General features: G+C 39.2%; 1 pseudogene; it reads left to right on the forward strand.

Moving 5' to 3' along the window:
* The first annotated feature begins 2934 nt into the window (after nucleotides 1-2934).
* On the forward strand, nucleotides 2935-4312 carry LOC102243502 (annotated as a pseudogene).
* The last annotated feature ends 7112 nt before the right edge of the window (nucleotides 4313-11424 follow it).

Here is an 11424-nt window from a genome sequence, read left to right on the forward strand (position 1 = left end):
GGCCTGGCACAGATACAGTTTGCAGGAGGAATGGAACCTCTGCAGAAACTAAAATTCATTCCCAAAATGTTGAAATTGGACAATGGTTGGAGATAACAGGGAGTAAGCTACTATAAAGGCCAGAATCCTTATTTTGTTTTCCAATTTGTTTATATTTTCTGTCAGCTTTCTTTTTTCCCAGATTGCCTTTTTAAAAACTTTCCTGAGCAACAGAAAAATAAGAGCATCTCCCTTATGTGAAGTATGAATACATCGTGCCAAAGCTTTTTATAGAATACTATTGATGTTTAGAATCCCATCTGTTTTAAAATATTTCTGAAGATTAAGCAAAATATAGACCAGATTTGAATCTATAAGAAACCTCAGATTTTCTTTTTAAATCTTAAATGTAAAAGATAACCTTAAATTCTAATGTTATACACTGAAATTAATTTGCAATTTCAATTAATGTGTAATTTCTCAAACTGATAGAAATGTTAATCAGGTAATTACTATAGTGATTAAAAAAAAGAAAACAATATTTTTTCTTTCTCTTAAAAGAAACTTAATATTTTAACATTTTAATATTTTCTCTTCCCTAAAAGATCCCTTAAAATTACAAGTCACGTAACAATAGGCTAATTATAAATTATGAATATTTATTTATTAAAATACTTTATTTTCATTAATGTTATTTTATTAATAAAATTACATTGTAGTGTTCAAACTCTTTACTAATATTGTCTATCCTTCCAACAATTATAAAATTCAATGCCTTCATTTTTTTTCTCTTTAGTGGCCTTTATTACCCAGGGATATTTATGGAATTGATATTTAGCTCCACATACCTTGGCCTAATAACTTTAAGAATTCCATGTTCCCAATCAGTCAATTATGCTATATCATAGGGCATACAATTTCAGAGGTTCAAAGGCTATTGACTGAATTCAATTGTGATTTTTATATCACAGGCCAAAAAAAAAAAATCTCAAAAATTGCAAACAGATGAGTCTAGAATGAGTCCTCACATTCTTAGCAAAATGGCTTATTTACCTTCTAAATCATGTCCTGTAAGAAAAATGCTTTTTTTGTAAATGACATTTTATTGAAATCAAGAGTAGGCCTGGAAAAAAAAGGGGGGAGTACTACATATATTTTCTTTATTACATTCTTTGTGTGATATGTTCTGGCAAAATAGAAGGCATTACAGAAACCATTGAACTGAGAAAAAAATTCTACTCCTCACACAACCCTCACTGATGTCAGTGGGAGTTCTGTGAATGGAACAAATGTTGAACTTTACCCTGCAGTGTTTAAACTGCAATCCTCCCTGCTCTTGGCGGAGCCTGGCTCCCCACTGAAAGGCATTGTAGTCTGTGCAGGGATTACACAGCGGGTTAATAGTCTAGTTTTTTTTGCTTCTTTTGGAGCAACAGATGAAACATAATACCTTCTTTTAGGGCTATTACATATTTTTCAATACAAAAGACTTTAAATGAGGTGGTGTGAGAAAGTAAAAGGTAGAGTCTGTGGATGGAAATTTATGTTGGTAATGATTCTTGAACTACCTTCTCTATTAGTCACTCCGAAGCATCAGTGAGTCCTATACATTAAAGGCAAAAATATTACACACTGTATAGCATATCAGTATGGGAGCCATGCTCACTCTGTTTTTGTTATACTCCATTACACATGTATAAAGAATGATTATCACCAAGATTCCAACACAGATGGTTTTTGGTAAAATGAGATAAAGTGATTGTAAATGAGATGAAGAGAAAACACAGTATCATCATTTCAAGGTAAACTTCTGCAGTACCAAATTGGAATGGCTTATTTCTTTAAAAAAAATAATATATAATTGATTTCAGAGAGGAAGGGAGAGAGAGATAGAAAGAAACATCAACGATGAGAGAGAATCATTAATCAGCTGCCTCCTGCACGCCCTCACCAGGGATTGAACCTGGGACCCCTCAGTCCGCAGGCCGACGCTCTATCCACTGAGCCAAACTGGCTAGGGCAGAATGGCTTATTTCTTTATAATTAATCCCATGAATACAGAAGATGTGACTCTAGTCATGAATAGCACCATTATCAGGATCCGATTGTTTCTACTTGGTGGAATATTTCCCTTTTATTTTGTATACTTTGTAAGTCCTTTATTTTCTACAATGCATACACATTGCCTTTCTAATAGAAAAAGAGAGAGAAAGAGAAGAAAGGAACCAGCTTTTGTTTTAAAGGAGCAGAGGAAGAGGAAGACAAAGAAACAGGAAGTATTTCAAGGTGAAATCAAAATTGCTTTTGTTTTTATTCAATAGAAGATTGTGAATTACGAAAAAAAATCCCCAGTGATTAAAAGTGAAAATGTTGGCCAAAATATGATGTGGAAAATCTATTGATACAGGCAGTAAAAGTAGTCACAGGGCAACATAGAAGTTAATGGCACTTACACTCTGTCTCAGGCTGCTGGGTTCATATTCCAGTTCTACAACTTCCTAGCAAGGTAATCTTGTGCAGGCAGGTTATCTATTAACTGGCATCATAATTTATTGTTCTGATAAGGATGTATTGAAGAAGAGGAGTGAGTCAGAAGCTTGGGAGGAGTTTATAGAGGCCAGGCTGTGCTGCTTGGATCAGCTGTAAAGGTCAGATACTTGCTTCCAAAGGTAGCTGAGAGGAACAGTGGGGAGCCTCAATGTCTGCAGTCAAGGTTGCCCTCTGTTCCACTCATTTTCTACTCAGAGGCACTTGGTACAGCAGGATCCTGTGTCCTGGGATATCAGACGCACTTAGAAATGGAATGGCTGGCCTTTAGCAGTTTCCTTTCTTTTTAACTAATTCACAACTATTATTTTTTATAGTATAGATTTTTTTTTTTAGTTTATCTATACTCAATGTCAATGTTATTCATTTTTTATTTTTTTAAAACTTTCCCCTTATATAGTATATTGAAATCGATCTCATTTGTGGCTTTTAGGAGCATTTAGCCTTAAATTTTTTTCTCTACTTGCTGTTTTTGGTGATTTTTTAAAACTCTCATTTTCTCTCTCCCTTCACCTGTTTGTTTTCTACAAACTTATTTTAGTCTTTTAAAAATATTTTGCTGGCAAGCCAAGATGGCATACAAGTACATCCAGCAGCTATGGTGGAAGAAGTAGCCAGATGTAATGAACTTTTCCCTCAGGTTGTACCGCCCGCTCTCCACATCCACAGAGGGTCTGGGGGCCTGGCTGCAGGAATGGCCCAGTGTGTGGCAGGCATAGGGGCATCCACAGTGAGAAGGCTATACAATGCCTGCATGACTATCTGGCCTCCTACTTGGTAAAGGTGAGAAGCCTGGAGGCTGATAATCGGAGACTGGAGAGCAAAATCTGGGAACACCTGAAGAAGAAGGGACCCCAGGTCAGAGACAGGGGACATTACTTCAAAACCACCCAGGTCCTGAGAACTCAGATCTTTGCAAATTCTGTGGACAATGCCTGCATTGTTCTGCAGATTGACATCAGCCCATCTTGCTGCTGATGACTTCAGAGTCAAGTATGAGACGTAGCTGGCCATGAGCCAGTCTGTGGAGAGTGACATCAATGGTCTCCGAAAGGTCATTGATGACATCCATCTCACTCATCTGCAGCTGGAGAGAGAGATTAAGGCTCTCAAAGAAGAGCTGCTCCTCAAGAAGAAGAATCCCAAGGAAGAAGTGAATGATCAACAAAACCAGATTGCCACCTTTGAGTTGACTGTGAAGTTGGATGCCCCCAATCTTGGGACCTCAGCAAGATCATGGCAGTCATTCAGTCCCGGTATGACGAGCTGGCTCAAAATAATCAAGAAAAGCTAGACAAGAATTGGTCCCAGCAGACTGAGGAGAGCACCACAGTGGTCACCTTGCAGACCACTGAGATAGAAGCTGCTGAGATGACACTCACAGAGCTGAGACATACAGTCCAGTCCTTGGAGACTGACCTGACCTGAATGAGGAATCTAAAGTTCAGCTTGGAGAACAGCCTGAGCGAGGTGGAGATGCACTATGCCATGCAGATGGAACATCTCAACAGGATCCTGCTGCAGCTGGAGTCAGAGCTGGCCCAGGTCCGGGCAAAGGGGCAGCGCCAGGCCCAGGAGTATACAGCCTGCTGAACTGCAAGGTCAAGCTGGAGGCTAAGATTGCCACCTACCACCACCTGCCAGAAGAAGGGGAGGACTTCCATGTTGGTGACGCCCTGGACAACAGTCACTCCATGCAATCCATCCAGCAACGTGGTGTCTGAGGTCAAGACACCGAAGTTCTGAGGTATTAAGGCAGCAGAAGAGGGGCACCCCTTGGGGTGCAGAAGGCCAATAAAAAGTTCAGAGATCACTGAACATGATTTTTTAAAATTCATGTCCTAGTTTTAAGCCTTGTGTTAGTCTTTTTAAAGAAATTATCTTAAGCCTACTTTTTTCTCTTTCTCTTCTTCTACTTGATCCCATATTTTTTCTCTATTACTTGTCTTTATTATAATTGGCAGGAAGCAAATCCAAGAAAGTGTGAAGAGTGGAGAGACTTCACCTTACAAACAGAGGCAGAGAGGCATTCTTCTCTTTCCTCTTTCCTATGGCTACTCCTGCACTTGCCTCCTTGGATCCTTCCCAGGATTCTCCAGCCCCAACAGAACCTTAGTTCTCACCTTACAGAGGCAGAGAGGCATTCTTCTCTTTTCTCTTTCCTATGGCTACTCCTGCACTTGCCTCCCTGCCTTCCCAGGATTCTCCAGCCCCAACAGAACCTTAGTTCGTGAGTTGGGGGAATTGGAGAGTTAATTCCCTTCAGGGCCTTAAACTCATTACAGCACTTTTGATTTGTGAGAACATTTGCTACCATCTCATCCTGTTCAGCCCTTAGCTGAGGAAACTAAAATCTTAAAATCCATAGTTTCCACAGTGTAATCATTGGAATTTGGTCACACTGTGGCAAATACATATCCAGAAGCCTGGTGGTCTGGCCTAGGGGAATATGTCCAAAGAGGGGGTCCACCAGTGTGTGCCCAGGCCTGACCTTTGGAGGTAGTACTGTTGAGCTTCCCTATAGACAGTCATGGACAGCAGCATCAGAAAGACTCTGTGTCTAGTTTCTGGGACCATGTTTAAGCCAGTTTAATGCCAATTTATTTGTCATCACATTAGTTCACTTCCCTTTCTGTCAAGGTCAGAGGAGCACCCTTTGTTTCTTTGGCTCCTCTCTAGAGCACTGAAAAGGTACTACCCCAACTGCAACAAAACAGCAAAAGCTAGCTAGAGTTTCAGTTATCCTGGTTTTAAAATAGGGTTGCTCCCCACCTGATTTTTAATGCCTTTGTATTTCTTTTTTGTGAACTGCTGGTTTATGTCTTTTGTAAATACCTCTATTGAAAAACAAACTGATGGTTGCCAGAGGGGAGAGAATTAGGGGGATTGGGTGAAAAATGGTGAAGGGATTAAGATGGACAAATTGGTAGTCACAAAATAGTCATGGGGATATAAAGTACAGCATAGAGAATATAGACAATAATATTGTAGTAACTATGTATGATGCCAGGAGGGTACTTGATACTTTGTAAATTATATGATTATCTAATCACTATGCTGTACACTGGAAACTAATATAAAATAACATTGAATGTCAAAAAATACTTCTATTGGATTATTTTCTTCTGGGTTTTAAAGAGCTCTTTATACTTGTATTATAGATATTAGCTATTAATTCTTATACATATTTTCTCTCATACTGTCTTAGGTCTTTTAACTTTGTGGTATCTTTTGCCAACAGAAGCTTAAAAAATTTAAGTAGTTCTATCTGTCACACATTTCTTTGGTGGTTTCTGGTTGTTCGTTGTCTGGATTATAGTGGTGGCGATGTGGTATAGTTGAACACATACTGAACTGGGGGGGAAATGCGTTCTAATTATGCTTCTGCCACTAACCAGGAGTGTGACTTTGGGCAAGTCTTCAAACCTGAGGTTCTTTACCTGTAAAATTAGAAACCAGATGACCTCCAAAGTCCCTTCCTATTTATTCAACTGCTACCGAGAATTCTCAGATTCTATGTTTTAAAATCTTATTTTCTTTAAATAAGCCAAATGTTCTCCCTGAAATTAACACTTCTAAATTGCCTGGCAATGTTCTCATAGAGTAAAATGTAGCCAGTGTCTCAATTATAAAAACTCCTTGAGTTTTGGCATCTGAATTAATGACCTGAATTTTTATATGAAAGGTGAATGAGTTTATATCTACTTCCTCTTATAGGCCATAGGCTTTAGGAAATAAACTTTGCATTCAATATGTATTCTAAAGTATGTATACTATAGAACCACTATGTCAATGGACATTGAATATGGCCTAGGATATTTTATTAATGATAATGATCTTTTATTTGGTGTTTATAGTGTGCTTTCATGTACTTCTTCTCATTTGGTGCCCTGATAATCCTATGAGGTAGATAAAATAGGCCTTATCATTTCATTTTATAGATCGTGAACTACTGCACAGAGAAAATAAATTATTTGTCCAAGGTCACTAATTAATAAATTGTAATGCCAGTGCCATAACTTTTCTGAAAGACAATAATATTGAGAAAAAATTTATTGGCTGTTTCATTACTTCAGAAGACAAAATAGAAATATCAGTTATGTATGAGGTAGGGTGGTCAGAAATCAGGTAAATGAAATAAAATATCAAGACTGAAAAAGAAAAATTATGTTGAAAATTGTAAAATAAATATTTGAAAACTATTTCTTCTCTATATATTTATTTCGACATAAAGAAGTACAAACGCTTTGGAAGGAAAGTGACATTTCTATAAGTAGCTTGGTATGCTATATGGCAGGAGATATGAAAAAATACTATGTAAAGTTTTGTATAAGAAAACTAAAACCCTCAGAGGGAGTTTCCAGAGGTAGAAGGAAGAGAAACTTAGTGTCCATTTTAGAGAAAAACTGGAAGAACAAGAAAATAAAAAATGAAGAAAACTAAAATACTGTATGATCTGATGGTTGACATTAATTTAATGACATTAATTTAATGGCATTGATTTAAAGGGATTAGACTAAGGAAAACAGAAGAGAGAGGAAATATAAAAAATATTTTACTCAGATCAGCATTTTGAAGGAAATTTGCTGTCAATTCCCAGAAAATAAATTTCTTTCCAACTGAGGAAAATATGAGTATGAATGTATATCCAGAATTATTTTAGAAAATCCAACTAAGAAATATCATTTTACAAATACTTATTGAACCAGATTTGGGTGAGACTTTTCCAGTATTTTGATTATGATGTGGTCATCATCAACAATGATTTACTCCTACTTTCAAATAGAAATGACATGCTTAACTAAAAAACAGTTTTTATGTAACATCTTAGAGCAGAGCATTTAGCCTCTTACTATACCTCTGATTATGCTTGATGCCTATATATTGGCTATTTTCATGGCAGATTTGATGCTGAATAGTTTTTTTTTAAGACAAAATACTATACAAAAAAAAAAGTAAAGCTATTATGTCAGCTTAAGTAAGTAGGAAAAGCAGTTTTGTTACTCAAAGAAAGATAATATTCTTAAGTGAAAGCCTCCATTGAAGGGAAGTAGGCAGCAGTATTTACCCTTTTCTTTTGTTGATTTAATAGTGTTATGATTTAGAAAAAGTATACATATTGAAACAGATTATGATTCATACCAGGGAAAATTTGAGATGGGAGGTAGATCAGAAGAAGGTAATAAAGTTGGAAATTATAGGCTCACTATTTGCTGCAGTTGTCCTAGTTTTACATATGTTGTCCCTGTGTAATTACTATTATTGTCTATTAATTAACTCTCAAAAGTGTTCTAGTGTGGATGATATACTATATGCTGTCAGTGCATTTAAAAAATATTTTTATTGATTTCAGAGAGGAAGGGAGAGGGAGAGATAGAACATCAATGATGAGAGAGAATCATTGATGAGTTGCCTCCTGCACATCTCCTACTGGGGATCGAGCTGTACATGCCCTGACTGGGAATCGAACCATGGTCTCCTGGTTCATAGGTTGATGCTCAACCACTGAGCCATGCCAGCCAGGCCTGTCAGTGCATTTTAAAGTGCACTACTAACAATAGCTAACACTTTGGAGTCTGCCAAGCATTGCGCTAAGCACTTTATGAGCATTGTCCCATGTAGTCCTCCCAATAATCTATGAAGCTGTTAATACTGTAGTCCCCATTCTAGAGAAGAGGAAACGCAAGTTTATGTTTATAGATGCTCAGGAACTTGCCCAAGTTACTCAGTAGCCAGCTTTTGAAGTCAAGCCATCTTTTTTCAGAGGTCACACAAATAATCACCATGCATTATTTATTTTCTCCACACTTACAAAACTATAAGACATCTGAAAAAAATTTAACTATGATAGGCTACAAAATGTCTGATAGAAAAAAAAAGACTATCAAGCTTATACTAGGGGAAAAACAACTTCAAAACTTTTCATAAAACTTTTCACAAATAGAGGCAGACTTCTTGTGATTTATAAAATATTATTGAAAATATGTCTGGCCCTGGCTGGTTTGGCTCAGTGGATAGAGCATCAGGGTGCAGACTGAAGGGTCCCGGGTTCGATTCCGGTCAAGGGCACATGCCTGGGTTGCGGGCTTGATCCCTAGTGGGGGGCATGCGGGAGGCAGCCAATCAATGATTCTCTCTCATCACTGATGTTTCTATCTCTCTCTCCCTCTCCCTTCCTCTCTGAAATCAATAAAAATATATTTAAAAAAAGAAAATATGTCTGAAAGGCAGAAACATGCTGTGGGAGGGATGATTTCATCCCCAAAGTATTATAAAATCCTTAATTTTAATTCTTGCATGTACTGCCTCTTTTGAGCCCTGGCATCCCTTTCCCACACACTTGCCACCCTAACCTCCTGCTGTTTCTATCTAGGGGCTAAGATGGAAGTGAAAATAGGGAAGTCAATCCCTATGAAAAATACATGTTATAATGTGTTTTGATCTGATCTAACGCTTCTAGACTTTTTCAAAAAAGCAATCTAACCCTAATCTAGCCAGAATATTAACTTTTCCCCAAACACTACTGTATAGTGTTTCAGGAAACCAGTTTGGTTTTAGGTAACCAGTTCTTTACTAGGTGTTGAGAAAGGGAGAAAAGAAGGATGATCATTCTAAACTTTCCCTCTGCTAACTTGGTCTCCACATTGCTTCTGTGCAGCTGCTCAGGCGGCCCGGGGAAATGACAGGAGGGCCCTTAAAAACAGCGGGTAGGCTCTCTGCTGAGAAACATCCTCCCCACCCCCCATGGGTGCTGTGTGCATTCCCTGGAATGGTGAAGGCCTTGAGGCTTTCCTTCAGTTATGTGGCTTATCTCTAGTAGACAGTAATTCCCCTCCTGAATCCAGCCACTGGGAAGGGGAATCCCAAAGAAAGAATTCCTGTCTTTCACAGAGAATTATTTAGAGAAAGTATTTAGAGAATCACAATTGGGAGGATCAAGCTATACCATCCACAAATATTTATTAGCTTACTCTCTAAGGTCCTGGAGTTCAGTTTATTATTACAGAATCACAGTTAGCCAGCCCTGTTTAAGGTGAGGTTTTACTTCTCCTTTTAATCATAGTTGAAACTGTGAAGTCCATCTTAGTTCAACTATGGGAAGATTGTCAGAGAAAACTAATCTGTAAAGCACCCATTTGTTAAAAAAAAAGAACAAATGGAAGATTTGGCTATATCTGTATGTGCTGTTCATATGAGTTAGAACTAAGTAGTCAGTGATGAATAACAAAGATGCATCATCACTTCTGATTACTGAATACCCTGATCATATAGCTGTTATGTCACCATTTTGTATGAGCACAGATGCAGAGTTCCTGCTGAAGATACTTTACAAAGGGATTTGAAAAGAAATATTTGTCAAATCGTTTAATTGGTAAATGCATCCCTTCTTCCATCCTTTTAAGGCCAGTGTTTTGGAGCTCTTACTGTGTAAGTATCAAATGGGGGGCACTTTATTGTCTATACATCTGTACTCGCCATATATTGCCCTCAAAGTTAAACCACATTTTCCTCTCCTACCTACTCAGCATCAGCATATGTCATCGTTATAGTCCCTGCCATCAGAAGCTGCTTTGGGGAAACAATCTGATGAATTAGGTATAAATAACTAGTAAGGCTTAAAATATTACCTTCCCCTGGATTATGGCTTTGTGCTAGAGAAATAGACTGAAAGGGATTAAACATAATGGTAAAATATCAGGTGAGTTGGAGTAGGGACTTTTGGTTATAGGACTTTTCTAGTGCAAATGATAGGGTTGTTCCCATATATGAGTTTAACTTTAAAAACAGGCTAGGGCCAGGACAGGTCCTATTTATTTAGGGTGGGGGTAGGGGTGGGGGAAGTTAGGTTTATTTGAGTCTATGATGTCACATGTAAAGAGGTGTGGAATCAACCTGAGGCTAAACACAACCCTGGAATTCCAGCCTCCTCAGGGAGCGGGTAGGGGGTGCTTCAGGACAGTGACCTTTCAGTTCAGAGCTCTGCCCTTGAGTCTGCTCAGCGCAAACCAGTTGTTGAAAGTGGAGCAGGAAATCTTCCGTGTGCAGATTAAAAATACAATATGCTAACTTTAGAACTGATCCAATGCCCAAGAATCATGGTCACATAAAATAACCTGCGCGGTATTACCAGCATCCCTGGCTGCCGTTTCATTTCCTAGCTTCTTCTTAAGCGCTCTTCCCTCCAGTTCAGCAGTGAACGAGCCTGAACACTTTGGTCCTAACAGAGAGTGAACCTTCAACCTCTGCTCTGGGAGAAGGAGCTCCCTGTGTCAATTCCAGCAGTTTGGAAGTAGTTTAAAATGCTCCCTCCCCTAAAATGTCTTCAATACCGTGGGGAGGCATTGCACGTGTTTGTCAGTAGCGTACAGCTCAGTGCGGTGAAGAATTCTGATGGGCTGGATGAATTCCTCCCTTTGGAAGCGAGTCAGCAATCATGTGCAGGGCGCACAGCTCTTTATTCAAACTTGGTAACACGGAATTATCTCTGGGACCCAGGCGGAAGGACTGGAACGGCGACTCGAGGGACACGGAGAGTAATTACCGTCCCGCGCCCGGTTAAGCACCGCAGAGCCTGGGGGCGGGGGCGTGTTCCGTGGCCAGGACGTGCCTCCTCCGGGGGAAACCAGGCCGCCTTCTCCGCGCACACATTTAAAGCAGTAACTGCGAAAACGGCAATGTTACGGCTGAGGCGTTCTCTGCCATATGTGTTGACAGGAAGCGTTAAGAGTCCCTGCAGTAAACGCCGACGCTGCCAGGCTGAGCGACGGGGGCCATTTTAAAGCAGCTGCGAAAACGGCAATGTTACGGCTGAGGCGTTCTCTGCCATATGTGTTGACAGGAAGCGTTAAGAGTCCCTGCAGTAAAAAACGACGCTGCCAGGCTGAGCGACGGGGGCCA

Source organism: Myotis brandtii, unplaced genomic scaffold (genome assembly GCF_000412655.1).
Source record: "Myotis brandtii unplaced genomic scaffold, ASM41265v1 scaffold115, whole genome shotgun sequence".
NCBI classification, from domain to species: Eukaryota; Metazoa; Chordata; class Mammalia; order Chiroptera; family Vespertilionidae; genus Myotis; species Myotis brandtii.